This window comes from Phascolarctos cinereus, unplaced genomic scaffold (assembly GCF_003287225.1).
Source record: "Phascolarctos cinereus isolate Bilbo 61053 unplaced genomic scaffold, phaCin_HiC Scaffold_4;HRSCAF=312, whole genome shotgun sequence".
Taxonomy (NCBI): Eukaryota; Metazoa; Chordata; class Mammalia; order Diprotodontia; family Phascolarctidae; genus Phascolarctos; species Phascolarctos cinereus.
Window position 1 is genome coordinate 42,975,192 of NW_027555847.1, and position 19,251 is coordinate 42,994,442.

Sequence of the window (19,251 nt, forward strand, 5' to 3'; positions counted from 1 at the left end):
GACATAGAATCTGCATTTGTATTCTGGACCTACTCATCTGACTTTTCACAAATCCATTAAATTGTCTGTGCCTTACTTTCTTTAATTGCAAAATGAGAGGGATTGACTAAATAAGCCTTATGGTTCCTTTCCTCTTTAAATCTACAATATTTTGTGATTATATAATTTAGTCCAGTCTAAATCACCACAACATAGAGACTCCTTGCTCTCTTCTATCTCTTCTCTTCACTTTAAATCCAGTGGAAAAAGTAAATGAGAGGTAATCTGAATCCTTTATGCTATTTAAGAGAGAAGAGGATTTCTCATCATGACTATTGGTGTCTCATGCAGCAAATAGTACAGAACAATGTGCCTATTCAATAAAAACAACAAATGAAATGCAACAAAATAATACCCCTTTTTTTCCTATCTTAGTGGATATGATTTATATTTGTTTCAATTTTATTTCCATTGTGTCTTTTTATTTTTTTTTCTCTGCCTGAGTAATCTTTATAATGTAGATCTTTCATCTAATCAATCTTCTACTAAGGAACATGCAGTGGTTTCCCGTTGTCTACTGAATAAAAGCAGTAAATATAATCCTGTCATTTTTGACATTCCTCCATTTCATCCCAATGTAATATTCAGAGTTTTGGTCATAGTCATCTCTTTCATCTATGCTGTGTTCTGGGAATGCTCTAATATACACCTCAACCGCTTTTTTCTCATCTTGCCCTCTCTTGTCTCTATGTCCTCACTCTAGCTGCATGTCCTTCATGCCTAAATTCAACTTTCTCTGTCTTTTCCCTTTGAAGTTTCTCTCTTTAAGTCACAAAGCAGGAAGTACTTCTCCAAAAGTGTCCCTTCCTCTTCTTTTCCTCCCCTCATACCTCTTCACCCTCCCTCAGCTAAAAATAATTGATCACTCATATTCCCCAAGGCATTTTATAATACACCCACTCCTTGTGTATTTCACAATCGAAAATTATCGCATGATTTTTATATGTCTATACTGCTCATTCCTTCCCACCCTACCCCACATTAGACTTTGAGCTTCTTAAAAGCTCTCCTTTTGTTCCCATTATCTGGCATCACAACTTGGCACAAATGGCTACCCTTTACCTCCAGGATCAAAAATAAAATCCTCTATTTGACTTTTAATACCTTTCCCCTTTTAAATCACCATCTGCTTACACTATACATGTCTTTTGCGTTCATGTTTGTTTAAACACTTTTTTATTTATTAGTATATATGAGCTCCTTGAAGTCAGGAACTGAGTTTCCAACATTTCTTTATATCCCAGATACTTATCACCATATCAAATATGTTGTTTGAATTCAGGAATTGCTGTGAAGACATACATTAAGAATGGTCCAGGAAAGGGTTGTTCATGGAGAAAATTGTAGAGGAAGACAATCTGTTTTGGAATTGTTTTCTTTTACTCTCTTTACCTCCAATCTCCTTTTATCATCATACTGGTCCAGGATACCCATACTTTGATGCACTGTTGAGAATGGGACTAAGACTGCAACAACCTCATAGGTTCCAAGTATTTACTCCTTCCTTTCTCACATTAAAACTTAAGTGAGCCATATCAGATTCCCTCAGTGTCCTGATACCTCATTGATGACAATGAATTAATTGGATAAACCCCAAGTTGATTTATCAAATAAACTTACTACTAATGCTATTTCATATGCCTATGACATATTACATTAAAGTAGTTTGAATGTACGTTTTGCCTTACGGATCAAATTCCTCATAGTTTTATGGTATCTGTGATGGGTAAAATTAGTCATATTACTTAAACTTCTTAGGCCTTAATTTCCTCATCTGTAAAATCAAATGGAATGAGACAGACTCTGAAAAATTTTCTAATAATAAGTGATAATCCTATAATCATTATTCTTATCCCAACCAGTGACATAGATCACAAGTGATCTTTGCATACTGTTTTTTATGTCTTGTTAATATCCTTTAATAAATTCACCACAAAGTTCTACTCTGATTGTGTTCTTAAATTACAATATTGTTCAATCTTTTGAAATAATACATTATGAAATATAGTTGATCTGAAAACATGTCTAGTAATATAAAATTGAATCAAGTAAAATATATAAAATATCACAAGGAATCCTTTTTTTTTTTAAAGACGCATCTTAAGAATCATTCTAATTATTGCCTACAACTCAGAATAGTGTGTCTTAACCAGTAGAGTGACCACTTGATGATGAATTATTTGGCCATGATAATCAGTACATTGAACAGTATTCAAATGAGAATAATGACCATAGCAATTCCCAAAATGTGGAGGGGTTATGATATGCATGAATGGATGGAAAATTCACACTATTAAAATCATGAATTTTTCAAAAAATCAAAGGACTATTCATAAGTATTCAGTTATAGTATGGTACTTCCATGAAAATATTGTTCATAATTATATAAAAAATTTAATATGGAAAAGTGAGTATTTATGAACTATTGTTCTGACGCTCAAGTAATATCAGAATTTATAACAATGTGCAAAATGGACATCTAGCTCACTATCTACAAAAGAACAGCATAATGTTTCAATTTTTATAGCTTTCAATGAGAGGGGAAAATACAACTCTATGTCTATATATTCATATTCATTCTTTCATTTCCCAGATTATGATATTTAATTGGGTGCTAAAGTTCATGAATTCAGTTCAAAAGGATACATACCTTGAATAATACCTGAGTTAGATCATGAGTTGGTTCCAAAATTGCTTAAGAGATTGGGCTAAAGTTCCTTTCAACATTTTTGGTGGGATTTGGGGAGGGTGATGGAGAATAAAGATACTTAACATGCAGTCATGGCAGACAAACTGCAGTGCTGCTGTCATTATCCAGAGGAATGAAGATATGATTGACCTGGACCTTTTCCTTAAAATGGAGGTTCTGAGATTGACCAGCTAATCAGAGAGAGAGACTACAGTGGAATACACTATTTCTAAGGTGCAAAGAAGTCCATAGGGAGGGTAGACTTCTAGGATAAAGTGTTTTATATGACATGATAGACAAAGTCCTGTGGATATGAGTCAGGAGTGCAGCATAGAGAAAAACAGCATAGTTATCTATCTAGATATATGTGTATATATGTATGTATGTGTGTATGTGTGTATATGTATATATGTATATGTATGAATTAGATTTCATTTTTTTTCATTTTAATTTCAGAACTATAAAAATGCCTGATAAGTAGTAGGCACTTAATATATGCTTGTTATTTGGAAAAAATAGATTGAATCAATTTAGATAATATATTGAGCCTTAAGTGGTATATAGGTGATAAATATTGAAAGTTCCAACTATTAACTAGTTTGTTTGATTTTGACGTGAGCAAAAATTACTAGGGTGGCCATTTGGAATCATTTTTAAGTTCCTCAAGATCACAGGTATTTTTAAGTATTTTTATTAATTTCATTAAATATTTCCTAATTACTTGTGAAAAATTAACATAGTTTTTTTTTAACATTTTCAGCTATGATTTCTGTCCCTGCCTCCTGTCTCAATCCCTCTTTGAGAAAGCAAGGAAATTGAATTTGATTATACATATGACATTATGCAAAATATATTTCTTTTTTTAAAAATTAATGCATTTATTTTAGTTTTCAACATTCACTTCCATAAGCTTTTGAGTTTTAAATTTTCTCCTCTTCCCTCCTTCCTGTCCATCCTCCCTAAGATAACATGCAACCTGATATAGGCTCTATGTATAAATTCATATTAAACATATTTTCACATTACTCCTGTGGAGAAGAAAACATAGAACTAATGGAAGGAACCACAAGAAAGAAGAAACAAAACAAAACAACAACAAAAAGAAATCAAATGGTACCCTCCTATCTGCATTAAGACTCCATAGTTCTTTCTCTGGATGTGAACAACATTTTCCATAGCAAGTCTTTTGGAGATGTCTTAGATACTTGCATCGCTGAGAAGAGCCAAGTCTAATACAGTTAGTTATCACGCAATTTGGCTGTTACTGTGTACAATGTTCTCCTAGTTCTGCTCACTTCACTTAGCATCAGTTCATATATGTCTTTCCACATTTTATGATGTCCACCTACTCATCATTTTTATAGCACAATAGTGTTCATTACATTCATATACCACATCTTCTTCAGCCATTCCCCAATGGATGGGCATCCCCTCAATTTTCCATCCTTGGCTACTGCAAAAAGCTGCTGTAAACATTTTTTTATACCTGTGGGTCATTTACTCATTGTTATAATGTCTTTGGGATACAGACCTAGAAGTGTTCAAAATACATTACTATATTAGTCATGTTGCAATAGAAAATAGAGATAAAAAGAAAAAAAAAAGATAAAGAAAATAAATATGCTTCAATCTGCACCCAGAGTTGATAAGTTCTTTCTCTGTAGAAGGCTAGAATTTTGCATCATGTGTCTTTTGAAATTCTCTTAAATTATTGTCTTGATTAATGTAGCAAATTTTTTTGGAGTTGATCATCCTTAAAATATTATTGTTACTGTATACAATGTTCTTTTGGTTCTGCTCATTTTCCAGTGATTTTTGTCACGTGGTTTGTTCTTACTGCCAAAGCTTGGATCTTTGGTTTATGAAACACAAGATTAGTATGTCCACTTATTATTGTGTCTTGAATACCTCATCTATTCCACTGATCCACCACTCTATTTCTCAGCCAGTACCAGATTATTTTTATAATTACTACTTTGTAATATAGTTAGAAATCTAATGCTGCTATATCACCTTACTACACTTTTTTCATTAATTCCCTTGATATTCTTGTCCTTTTGGAATAACAGAGTAGTTTTATTATTCTTTTTCTAGGTCTAAAAATACATTTTTGGTAGTTTAATATGTATGACACTGAATGATTAAGTTAACTTATGTAGACTTGTCAACTTTATTATATTAGCTCAACTTATCAATGAACAATTAGTATACCTCCACTTGTTCAGAGCTGTATTTATTTGTGTGAAATTTTTTTTTTTTGTAATTGTCTTCATGTAGTTCTTGGGAATGTCTTAGCAGGTAGACTCCCAATTATTATAGGTTGTCTACAATTATTTTAAATAGAATTTATTTTTCTATTTCTTTCTGCTGTTTTTATATTTTTTGTAGTATATGGAAATGCTGATGATATATATGGGTTTGTTTTATATCCTGAAACTTTGCTAAAGATGTTGTTTTTCAAGTATTTTTTTTAAGTTGATAGTCGAGGGTTCTATAAGTATATCATCATAATATCTGCAAAGTGGGATAATTTAATTTCTTCATTGCCTACTTTTATTCTTTCAATTTGTTTTTTCTTGTCTTACTAATATAAGCTATCATTTCTAGTATAATATTTAAAAATAGTGGTGGTAATAGCCGTGCTTACTTGACCTCTGGTCTTACCTAGATGGCTTCAAGTTGATCCCTGATATAGATAATGTGTGCTGAGGGTTTTAGATCGATATTACCTATCATTTTAAAAAGGAATGGGTGTTATGCTTTGTCAAAGGCTTTTTCTGCATTTATTATTATAAATATATGATTTGTTGATTTTATTATTAATATGGTAAATTATTTCTAATATTGTACCAGGCCTGTATTCCTAGTGTAAATCCTATCTGGTTATAGTGTGTGATCTTTGGGCTCGTATCCAGTTCACATTATTTTTATTTAGGTTTTTTGTGTGCCTGTTTTACCCCATTGTCTCCTTTTGAGTTTGTGTCTTGATCTTTCCCATCACAATAATAGCTTTTTTATGTTCAGGTTCTTTTTTACATTGTTCGCTCATTTTTTCCACCGCATTTCTTGTTATAGAATTTGGTGTTAATATTGGATTATGTTCCCAGAATTTTGGGGTAAAGAATTGGGATGGGCACTGCTCACGCTTCATCTTTTTTTTTTTCTAATGCTATTTTCAGAACTAATTGTGGGCATTTGGAAGTTTTTAATGCTTCCAAGGTGGTGTGATCTAGAAAGAGGTGTGGTCACTATTCTCCTTGTCTGTGCTCTGGTTCTTATCCAGGAAAAGCCCCTCATTCCTTGGGAATGCAATCACTGCTAAGTCTCAGGGCCCCTTCTCCCGTTGACCCAGAAACGAGCTGTTCCATTGGTTCTCCCATCATTTATGTCTCAAGATAATACTGTTCCAGAGCTCCTGTTCACTTGGGGTCAAAGGCAACACTGCTTCTCAATGATCCCACTCACTCTTGAACAAAACTACTCTTTTCTGTCCCCAAACTATGACCTAGAAGTGTATATATACTTGACACTTACTAGCCATGTGACCCAGGGCAAGTCACTTAACCCCAATTGCCTTAAACAAAAATTAAAATACAAATAATTTTAAAAATATACAAGTGTATACAGGAAATGGAGTTGCCATACAGCATCTGGTTCTGTGTCTAGTGCTAGCACAACCTTCCCCTTCCTTCCCATGTCTCCTTACTATCTACAGCTTGACAGCACCTGTCACCACCACTTAGTCCTAACACTGAATTTTTATCCACATGGACTCTGGGCCATCTCCACCTTCAGGTCACAGATCTCTCTTTCTGACCTCCTAAATTGTCTTGAGCTGGAAAGATATCTCACTCTGACCTTTTGTTTGCCCTGCCACTCCAGAATTCAATTTGAAGTTTTAGTTTAAAGTTGTTTAGAGGGCAGTATTGAGAGAGCTCAACCCATTGTTTTCTCCATTTCATCATCTTTGCTCCACCCCTAGAAATCGCACAGGGAATTTGAAAAAACAAAACAAGACATAGTGGATGTGTGGCAAACATTACATTCTCAAATTTCACTTCCTAATACAACCAAATAAGGACTTATTTATAGAGTGTAAGGAAAGAGGTCATTCCACATTCCCAATATACCTTTGTGGCAAAACAAGAAATAAACAATCAATCCCATTGGATTAAAATTCACTTAAACTTTGTAATGGGCTATTGAATTCTAAAACTTAAATAGTATTATGCCTTGACTTGAATTATATCACAGGAACAGAGGAAAAATGGCATTCTCCAACATACTGCAGGGAGCCTGACTTTTGTATCTAGTTATGTATCAGTTAACACTCACAATACAGGGGTGAGTGCTTCTATTCACTTGACAATGAGTTGAACACAGTCAGTGATAACCTGAAAATAGAAGTGGATTTCATTCAAATTACCATTTGTTACTGTACTCAGCTAGAAGAGTGGCAATGTTTCAAAGTGAGCAATTAACTCTATTTGCTATATTGCATGAAATACATATATTAGTAATAAAAATATATTTGGAATGTAACAAAATACTGTTTTGTCACAACTTAAAAGATATAATATGATAATTAATTTTCTTGCCATTTTTTTACTTTTCATCCAAAAACAATAATTCTGACAACATTTTTCATTGCTAAAGATTAAATATTCACAAGCATGGTTACTGAGATGCAGCATTACATACAGGATAAATACTGGATGGGGAATCAGGATCACTCGGGTTCAAACCCCATCTCAGACATATATTGTATTGTGACTCTGGCAAGTCCCAGAAACTCTCAGTTTTGTATTCTTTTTTCTGCAAAATGGGGATAAAAGCATCTATAGTCAAAGCTATTGTGAGTATTGGATGAGATTATGTATTTAAAGTAATTTGAGAATTTTTAAGTATTGCATAAGTAAGAGCCATTATTATTATAAAGTTTTTAAAGGGTATGTTTTTAAATCTATTAATCCATTTCCAAATATATGTATATACATATTTAAACCTTGAGAATATGCATGACTTAAAATTAATAAATGCTTCAATTTCTCCTCACCTAAAATTTGGGAACCTTGATATAATGTCTATCATTTTTGAAGTTTGCCCTAATTATGTAGTGGCATACTAAAGCATGATTCTAGCTGTATTTAAATTCCAAGGAAATTTCCATAGGAATTATTTTGCCAAATGCAGAAACAACATAAACAATAGTTGAAACACTGTTTATTTCAATTTTTCAGTAAGCACCCAGAATTTCATCTTTCAAAAATGCCTCTAACTTTCATTAAGGAGGCATGATTGTTCTAGGATCCAAGAAGTTCCTTTGGCTTGAAAAGAACCACAAGGACACCTTCATTCTATTAAATCTGACAGGATTCCTAAAATATTGACAGTCCTTTCATGTTTGAGACCACATACAAACCTCACCATATATGGAGCCCCAGGCTAGATGTTATATAGAGCTATCTTTATTTCTCCAAAGCTGAATTAAATTTTTACTAATGAACTAAGTAAAGATGTGACTTCTTCAAATATATGGTTAAAAGTTACATTCCTTATTTGTCCAATAATATTGGTTTATATCAGTGTTCCATCCCTATTGAATGGTAACATAAAACCCAAATAATAAATTCAAATTTTGAGTTATGTTATAATAATATCAGCATTTAGCAGAAAAGGGGGAAATTTGCAATCTAAAGTAAATAAACAGCAGTTGACCATGAGCAGAGGCACAGCATTAGATTAAGGGGTTTAATAGGTTATTAAAATTTGAGAATTTAGTATCCTCATTAGACAAAGATTGGTAAGTTTCGACCATAATAAAATGTCCATGATTCCATTAATAATACACTTTTTTCTTCAACTTTTTGAGATTCTATATCTTACTTATATTTATATCTTATATCTATTTTTCTTCAACTTTTTGAGATTCTATATCTTAGAGGATGGCAGTCTCAAGATATATAATTTTACCAAGTCAGATGCAGGAACATATACTTGCATAGCCACAAATCAGTTTGGCATTGCCAAGACTTCAGGAAACCTGGTCATAAAAGGCAATTTTACTTCATTTGTATTGTATTCATGTTGGGAACGTATCTGTTGATACCATATCACCACTTTAATCACCTTGTACAGAGTTTTTAATTTTGTGATTCTTCAATAGTTATATTAGCATATATTCACATATTAGTATTGAGGCATTCATATTTTAGTATTCACCAAGTTCCACTCATAGAGGGGCAGTGGTTTTGAATCTTTGTAGATGGTTCACACCTCTCCATTTGAACAAAGTGGTAGCATCATAAAACATCTCTCAGAGCTGGTGTTTATAAAACCAGCTGAACATAACATTGGAGGCTAATTAGTCACAAATTATAGCTTCCACTCAAAATATTTGAGTTTCCTCAAATGTCTTCATGTGCTGGGCTGTGGAGATGTTGATGAAGTCATTTAACTCATGTGTAATTTGTTAAGCAGGACTTAATTCAGAAACATTCCTCTAGATGTAATTACCTATGTATATAGGCCATGTATATAACCATACTGAACATAATGTATTGCTGAGTATGTAAAACATAACTGTTTAAATAGACAGCTCTTTCAAAGGAGAAGAGGTTTAAAATGCATTCCAAAAACATGGTATTCATGAGTCACTGCTCTATTCTTACTGTCATAAACATTTAGGCCTGTACTGTAGAAGATGGTAAAACAAAATACTACATTTTAAAGTCTTTCAAAACATATTCTATTCTTCCTATGAAAATGTTCTCACATACATTCCCAAAGGACATAATTAGAATTTGAATGCTTTTCTCTATTCCCCATCTTTGCTATATCACTTTGCTGAATGCTAATATAATAAGCTACCACATTCACTTGAAATGGTCATCTGCCTCAATTAATTGGTTTCTTTGGATAGCTAAAATGAATAACTCATTGAAATAGGGTGAGATGCTAATTTCTAATTGCTCAAAAGTGTTTAAGTTCTCCATTTAGGAAATTCAGATTTTTAAAAAATTTTGAATATCTTTCCTAGATAATGAAAATGTTAAGTGGTTATACTTTAACACTCCATCAGTCCATTTAAGTGTCTCAGAGAAGATCAGCCTTCACTCTGTCCCTGGAAGATATCACTGCCAACTTGTCTCAAGTATATTTTATTATGACAACTCTTGTCTGCAGAGTTGGAGTGCAATGTGACTGGTGAAACTTGATGTGTCAAAATCTACCTGGTGTGTTTCATTTTGAAAAACAGCCGTTCCTAAAGATTGACTTGTCATTATTTTAAAGGTGGAAATGGACTTAGCAATTCCAACATATTCTGTAACTAAATTTTATAACACAGACTATCTGTAACCATCTTTCACTCACATCCATAATGACAAATAGATTAATACTCTAAGATGTGATATGACCTTGCTAAGTTGAGGAAAATATAGGGAGAGATCAAATGTCTCATCTGAAAAAATGTAGAAAAAATACCATGAGTTTACTTCCATAGGACATTGACCTTTATTAATTTAAAAGTATTTATTAATATATACTGTTTATTAAGTACCATTGTACTATATAATATAGCTGTAGTAGGGGGTGGTAATTCTGTTTGTCTTCTCAACTAGTCAATAAATTGTTCAACACCTATCTGACAGGCCCTGTGCTAGACTCTGAGGATTCGGAACCAAACAATGGAACAATCCCCACTTTTGAAGAGTTTGTATTCTCTCAAGGGAGGAAATTTATTTTAAGCAAGCCCAGATTCTAGTACTAACAATATGAGACTTGCCCATTCTTTTGAAAAACTGGGTTGTTTATGACAAAGGCATAAGTGCTGAAGTTAGTTATTCATATTGTCAGTCAAAATTCCATTAATTCCATCATTCTTACCCATAAAGACAACACAACTCGAGTAACCATGTGAAAACCAGAAAATGAGTTGTATCTGTAACATACACTTATCCAGGGTGAAGAGCCTAAAGATCATCTTCATGAAAAAGCAATGTAACTAAAAAAAAAAAAGCTAATATCCACAGAAAATAGAATATAAAAATTCAAGATAGAAATAAACTTTCATGAAAGCATCATATTTAAGCACTTTATCATTAAAATCACAGGAATCTTTACATGTTTACTGTAATAATTATAATTTCGATAATAATAATTATTATCACAATAAACAAATATTTATTTAGTTTTTTATTTATTCCAGCTGACAAAAGGGCAAAAAATATGTTCCCTGCCATCATGATAGTTCATATTCTAAGTGGAGGAAACACAGTATGCAAACAGTTATGCATATACAGATATATACAGTGTAAATGGGTTATAATCTCAGAAGGAAGGGTCTAGCAATAGAAGTTGGGTCCAGGAAATTTGAGAAGGTATCCTGAAGAAGGTAAGATGTGATTCTGTTGTTATGGGTAAGTGCCAGCGAAGAAGCTCATAATACCAAAGATGAATGCCTAATCTGCAACTTATAGGTTTAAAGGAAGGCCTGAGATACTGAAAGATTAAGTGGTATGCTCATAGTCATACAGCCAATTTGTGTCAGAAGCATAATGTGAATCCATGTCTATCTCTCAGGCTATCTAGCTATCTACTACCCCTCTCTGACTATATCATAATCATCTTCTTGATCTTCATCATCATCATAAAAAGTACATATATTGGTAGCAAGCAATCTGTCCTGGATAGTTACGGACAAAGAGAATCAAAACATTCTCTTTTAATATACTTCCTTGTTCTTTTTTGTATCACATTTCTAGGAATTCCATAATGAGATCCTTGCTTACTGATGACATTTGAAACAATTTAAATATGTTAGAAATAAATAAATATATATGTTTGACAAGTACTTAACATCAGCATCAGTACTTTGCCTAAACGGTCCTTCAGATAAACTTCCCAAATGAAATATTTGCCCTTTTTCATGAACACCCAGTAAATCATGTCATCTTTATCTCTTGTCCAGACTTCTAGTGAGAGCTAACATCAGGGAGTCAGAAAGCCTATAAAAGCAAACATTTTTCTCTTTTGAAATGAAAATTCCCTTTCAAGATAAGCCAATAACCCCCATTGTCCATTCCTGCTCTCAGATGAGATCCTGACCAAAATTAATTGATTTGTCCAAATGCTCTCTGCCAAAATGTTTTGAAGTTTGTCTTAGATCATAAAGCTTAATTCAGAGTATAAGCAAAGTTTTTTTTTGTTCATTTGTTTTTGTTTTCAGAGGACAACTGTGCCAAATATTTAATATTTTCTATTGGAAGACCATCAAATATGGTTTCAGAGACGTTGATTTCAGATCAAAGCTGTATGTTCTTGGGCAAGTCACCCATCCTCTCTGGGCTTCAGATTCCTTATATTTAAAATGAGAGAATAACACTTGTTGTTCTCTAAGGTTCCTTTTAGATGTGGCTAAATTATCCTATCAAGGTTGCCTCAACCTATTTGTGTCTGCTATTAAAATATAAAGGTACTTGCTTACATTGGTACTGCCTTGCATGTCTAAGGCACTAAATTCAAAACTCCCCTCTAATGTTGACTTTTTGTCAGTTTAAGCAAGTTGTTTAACATCCTTAAGAATGGCTCATTTCCCTCATTTGTAAAATGTGAAAGTTAAAGTAGAGGAAACTTACAATAACTTTGTGGTTGCTGTTTTTGTTTTAATATTTTGGTAACCTTATTTCAATTCTTTTTAATTCTCTGTATTTTAAAAGTGTTTTTTTAGAAGAGGTTTGTTGACTTCACGTGATTTTCAAAGAGAATCATGACACAAAATATTAAGAACTGATCTAAATGGAATCTTACAGCTCTTCTTCTTCAAAATTTATGATCTTCAGACTATCTTCCTAAGGGAAATTACTAAACATCCCTTGAAACTCAGTTTCTTCATTTGTAAAATGAAGGTGTTCTAATAAAGAGCTTCTGAGGTTACCACCACATTTTGGTCTATGATCTATGATACTGTGAATTGTTTGGATAAATTTTTAGCTGGAAAATTTTAAGAGAACAACAAAGCTTGAAATGTTTGTATTGACCAATTTTAGTAGTCATCAGGTTTTTCTTTGTTTTGTTTTGTTTTATTTCTAGTAGCCAAAATAACTCATCCTCACTCAGTTCACAAAAAAAACCAAACATGTATTCGGGGTTTCACTGAGGGAAGCCAATGTCCTCCTTTCTCATTTATCTTCATGTAATATGCAAAACTTATAGAACCTTTCTAAATCTATTAAATGTGATTGAAACACATACATTTGCTCTTCCTTTGCAATTGCCAGTAACACTTTGTTAAGAACACACACATATATGCACACATTGCTCATATGTATGAATGTGACTATGTATAGTTCCCAAAGTTTTAATGAAGTATGAGTGTATATTTGTGTATTTTGTATGTATATATGTAAATGTATATATGACTGTGTGTATAATTATAGAAGCTATTAAACTCTGCAGTTTAGTAATATGTAATGTCATATTTATATAATGTGCAGAAATATATGTTTGTGTTTGTATACATTTATGTGGATCCAATAATACAATACACACATATGACAGGTTGATTTGCCCAAGTGGAACTGGCTAGCTAGGGCCTCATTTAGTCAACTTGGACTATGCTTAGGTTGTGGTTTGTCTTTCATTCTCAAGAGCAATCATGACATCAGGGACATGATGACATGACTTGCAATTGATTTTGATTTGAGTGAGGGAGGGCTGTGCAAAGTCACCAGCATCACTTTCTCCTCCAGAGCTCTCTGGGTCCAGTGGAAAGATATGGATCGGAACTACTAGAGATGGCCCAGGATGCAGTGGGTGACCTTGTCCCCTTTAAGCTAAGGTCTTTTCAGGTTCTCATTTTGAATGAAGAAATACCCATTCAGTAAATAAGACTCTTTAAGAAGTGAGTCAAGGGATGGCCCCTTTAATTAAAAAAAAATCAAAGTAGGAAGGGAACATTCTCAGGGTTGCCGGCCAAATGTCCTCCTCTTCCTCCATCTCCTGTATCTTCCTCTCTTTTCCCCTGTCTTCCCCTCCACTATCCTCTGTTCTCCTGTCCTCACCCTTGAGGGTTTTCTGCCCAAAGAAAAGTAAATTTTGATTGTTGAAAGCTGCCTAGTTAACTTGCTGTTTACTGGCTAGATTTCTTTCTCAAAAACCTTAAACCCAATTTATTCTGGACCTCATGGATTGGACAATAGGTCCGTGCCCAAGCACCACTTAGTGGTTATTTTTTTGGGCCTTCCTGCCTCAGAGTGAATGTAAATAGTAACTTTTTCTTTCCCTCCCAGTTTCATATTATTATTATTATTATTATTATTATTATTATTATTATTATTATTATTATTATTATTATTAGCCATCCCTTGACTCACTTCTTAAAGAGGCCCATTCACTGATTGGGCATTGCCTTACTCAAAGTGAGAACCCGAAAAGACCTTAGCTTAAAAAAGCCAAAGTCTCCCACTGAATCCTGGGCCATCTCCAGTCATCCTGATCGATAGCTAGCCACTATACCTAGATGGCTCTGGAGAAGAAAGTGAGACTGCTGACTTTGCACAGCCCTCTTTCATTTAAAACAAAGTCAATTGCAAGTCATGTCATCAGGTCCCTGATGTCATGGTCCTCTTTGAGAACTAAGGAAAACAATAGCACACATACACAGGTATTATATATGCATGTATATATCACATATACACACATCTATGTAATATACAGGAGAGATTTTCAATTCAATCTGGATTTAATATGAAAATTGTCTTTCCAAAAATGAAAAGAATGATATCCTAACATTTATTCTGCTAATTTTTTGGCCATTGCCAGTGCCAAGATCTACAACCAACATGTCCACTGTTGAAATGGCTCAGTGTTGGGATTTGTGTTTTATTATCTTATGATGTCTGATTTTGTTTTTTTCTATTGTTTTTTTAAACAAACTAAACATAGAATGATCTTCATGGTAATATGATGGTTGAAAAGCAAATAAAGGATATTAGCAAAGCAGGTAAAACAATTACCTCTATTAGAACTGGCTGATCAGCCTTAGTCATGCAAGAGATGTTGCTGTTATGTAACATGCAAAAATAATAGTTACAAGATTTAGCTATTTTCAGAGTACATTTTTGGTTACTATGGCTTATCTAAAGTAAAAAGATTCTGTATTTATCTACTACATGGGTTAAAAATTTTGACTTTCATAAACTCAGTGGGATGAGGTAATTTTCCAATGCTATGTTGAAAGCACAATTAACCTCAATATTACACATTTCCTTGGAAGATGCCAAGTGTAATTTGAGGCTGTTACAGAAGCACAGGATGATGTTTGAAGGGAAACCAGGTTTAGGTGACTTTCTCCTCTGAGGGGTGACGCATTGCATCACATTAAGCCAGAGTATATTTACTAAGATGTATATGAAAATCACATAAAACCCAGAAATTATTTGATTTGGCATTTGGAAAATTATTAAAAAGCAGAGGAACAGCAGGCTATACAAAATGATCTTGTTTGCAGGCAACATTTGTTTCTGTTTCCCCACTGGAGAAGTTTGAGATGTTCAATTATAGGCCTCATTGCTTCAGCATTATTTTCTACTGAAATGTCGGAACTTGGAAAAGCATATCTAATGTGCAAATTAAGTTTATTGCTGCTCATTTAGTTGTTTATTCTTTGTGATAGAAGTCTTTATTATGCTAGCATATCGAAGGTCCTATCTGGGTTTCTCCTTCACAATGGAAATATGCTTTAATACACATCCAGCTTTACTAATGGAGATGAAGGGATAATAGGAGATCTAGAGGTTCTCAAAGGCATTTAGAAGGATTTGAGGTGCTCTGCCTGAATGCAGCTTTGTCAAAAACATAAATATGGTATTAGGGAATGGCAACATACATTAGACTATATTAGTTGTACTGTGTTGGTGAGATTTCTGGATATGGATTACAGGAGGACTGATAAAAGTTTATAGAAAATTCTAATTTTCCCACTAAGTTGCAGATTCCAATGATGTATCATCCATCTCTATCCATCAGTCACATAATAAGCAGTTATTAGATGCCTACTGCATGCCAGGCATTTTGATAACTCCTATAGATAGAAAAATACAATTGAAATTATTCCTGTACTCTATGAGTATACATTCCAAAAGATTGATTGCAATGTTTTCATAAAAAGAAGCCCTTCATGAAAGAAGCATAAAACTAAATATATTTTAAGAAAAAGAATAATTTGTGCAATTGTTTGATTTTCTTACCCAAAATGAACTTTGTTTCCTTTCAATACAAAGTTAGGAAGCCATTGAGAGGATAATTTGAAAGTTTCTGTTTTGTGATAATTTATTATCAGAAAGTAAAATCAGAGCTCAAAAAATATTAAGTGTGAACTTTTTTAAGATCAAATATTTGATTTTTTTTTTTGATATAGGAAATGCTTAATGAGGAAACTCCTTTTGCTAAAATAGACCAGCACCTTCTGTGCAATCAAGGAGTTTTTGAGAGTGAACTGTAACATGAGACATCAATTGACTCAACCAAGGTATATATCAGACACAAAGCTATTATAATTCTCTCTCTGTCTCTCTCTATTTCTCTTTCTCTATCTGTTTTCTCTCTCTCTCTCTCTCTCTCTCTCTCTCTCTCTCTCTCTCTCTCTCTCTCTTTCCCTTTCTTTCTCTCTCACTCTCAATTGATATAGGTATAGGTATAGATAGGAATTGCCTCATTTTAGCTTCACAATTACCTTAAGAAATTAGAACTACAAAAGGATAGTATTTAGCCTCAGAAATACTTAAGTGACAAGTATTGACAGAGGCAGTATTAGATCTCTTACACCAAAGTTCAAATATTTCCACTAACCACACTCTCCCGAATTCCAATGGAAATTTGAAAGAACTTTTAAAACCAAATCACCAAAGGGTTATTCCATATTGACACTCATTCTGACATGAGAAATGTCAAATAAATCCTCCCCACATACAATTTATTTTGCAGATTGTGGCAAATTGTGTGTGATTAATGTTTTAAATTTTTAAACAAACATGAGCCCATCCTCCTTAAAAATTCTACAAAAACTTAGCCTACTTGAATTCTTTCCTTTGTTCATCATTTTCTTCACTATAGAACACCATTTCCAACTTTGACTGGTGTCATGCTAACTTCATAGGATGATGATAGATAGTTTGATCTTATAGACACACTGTTGGGCTGACTGAGCCAGGAAGTCAGTATCAGCTTTCTGGCCTCACAAAGGAACATTTTGAAAACACATTGTGCCCTCCCTATCCCTCCATATCTCTGTCTGTAAAATAGCATGATGATGGTTTATTTGTCAATTACCCCTAGTACTCTTTTAGGGGCCTGATGACAATTAATGAGAGAAAGAGCCTAATTATGTCCCTGAGGATAAGGGAGATTAGCCTCACTTAAACTAACATTTGTTGTAGACTCAGCACTGTGCCTACTGAGTTCAGAAGGCCTTGGAGCTGCTTTTGTTTTCTGCATGCCAATGGAGGTACTAACGAAATGCTATTAACCACAAAACAAGGAAAAATGTAGACAGACAAACTGGTCTATTCTCCCTTACTCCAACTCCTTAAGGCAGAAGATTTTGACCTAGGATCCCCAGGTCCAAAGATAGATTTCAGGGGATTTACACTAAATCCTCTCAGACTATGATCTAAATAATGAGATTTTCTTAATATTATTTTCAACTCATTGCATTTGAATTCATTTCAACAAGCATTTATTAAGCACTTACTGTTAACCACAAAAATTAGAAAGCACATTCTACTTTTTCTCATCTCTCTACTCCTAAAAATAAGGCTGTTATTTTATTTCAACTCAGTCTTTATTGGATATGTATTTGGCTGAGGGTATAACCATAAAGTGAATTATCATGTTAAAATGATAGTAAACACAATACAGAGACAGACCCAATTTAATATTTCATTTTAATTGCACACTATGTATAATTTTTCTAGAAGTTTCAGCTTATAGTCTACAAGGTTCTCTTGCACAATTTATTGACTCTGTCAAAGAAAAAGAACCAAGATCAATTTGGCATGTGTTATTTAGGAAGAAAATTTGCTCTGCTACTATGCATGATTCCTGGATCTATTTTCTCATATTCGTGTTCAGACTCTAAATCTAAAGTGCTTCTGACCCTGATCCTAATTTTCCTTCTCTCTCTGATATATCTTTTAAACTTACGAAAGTTTCTTATAATGCTTACTTAACATATTTTTGAAATTTCTAAAAGTTTCTCTCAATACTTGATTCGGAGTTGAGAGTAAATATAAGATAGTGAACCTAAAAGAACTGGAAAGTATCTACATCAATTATTGTCATATTAAGAGAAAGAGTGGGTGTATATATATTAGGTACAATAAATGATTTTGAGTATGAGTTTTAATTTGTGAAACGCAAACCAGAAGAGATCATCAGTTTTGCTATTCAAGAGAAAAAGTCTCATCCAACCAATGTCATTATTTTAGGTTGTTGTTTTTATCTAAATCTTTTCATCTCTATATTGCCTTTGATTTTGTATTTTCCTTCACTATTGATTAAAGTTTAAAGGAAAGTCTCAATTGAGTTTTCAGTTATTTATGTAACACAGGAGCTTTTTTTTTCCCCCAAAGGAATGTGTTTACTTCAAAAGCTATGATCACAAATATACAAACTTACTCCCCTTAACATGTGGGAGGCATAATCCTTCTCCTCTTCAAAATCTCTACAGTCTCTGGGAAGGGGAAGGAGAGTAGGTATATAGTTTAGCTACATTCTCATTGAACACATTCCCAGTTCCAAGTCCAAAAACTCTCTTGGGCTCAAGTCCCTGGCCTCTTGATTATCAGTTCCCATGTTGGTCTGGCTGCTGGTTTGGTTACTCAACCACCCTGCCTATAATCTTGGTTCTAAGGTCACCATGACATAAAACTCTTGGTCCCATGAAGATCACATTTTGCACCTGACTCTTAGGAGGACAAATAATAACACAGATTGGGAAAAAATACTTCAAGGCCCTTTTCAGAACCTCAGTAAAAGAAAGTTAATCAAGGAAAGGATGATATTTTCCTTCTCATCACTTCAGTTCCTGGCATCCACATGGTTGTAGCAGATAGAAGTTACTGAAAAGAGTTGAGTCTCAGCAATTTTAAGTCAGAGTTTTTAATCTGAGAACTCTGGGTGCACAGAAAGATTTCATGGGGTTTACCCTAAGCTCTCTCAGACTATGAATCAAATAATTAACCTTTTTCCCTTTATCTTCAATTCATTTTGGTTTAATTAAAATCAACAAGTATTTATTAAAAACTATTAGTTACAAAAATTAGAAATCAAATTTTTCTCTCCATTCCTAAAAATAAGCCTGTAATTTTATGACAACCAAGACTTAGAGTTACTGGAAAAATAGTTGGTTAAGTGTGTAACCATAAAATAAATTATCATGTTTACTATTTAATAAGAAGTAACCATAATAGATAGCCTGAATTTTGTCTTTCATCCAAATTATATGCTATGTCTAATTTCTT

At 33.4% G+C, this 19,251-nt stretch overlaps 1 pseudogene; it reads left to right on the plus strand.

The window, feature by feature from the left end:
* LOC110195631 (contactin-6-like) overlaps positions 1–19,251 on the plus strand; it is a 278,594-nt pseudogene that overhangs the window by 188,799 nt on the left and 70,544 nt on the right.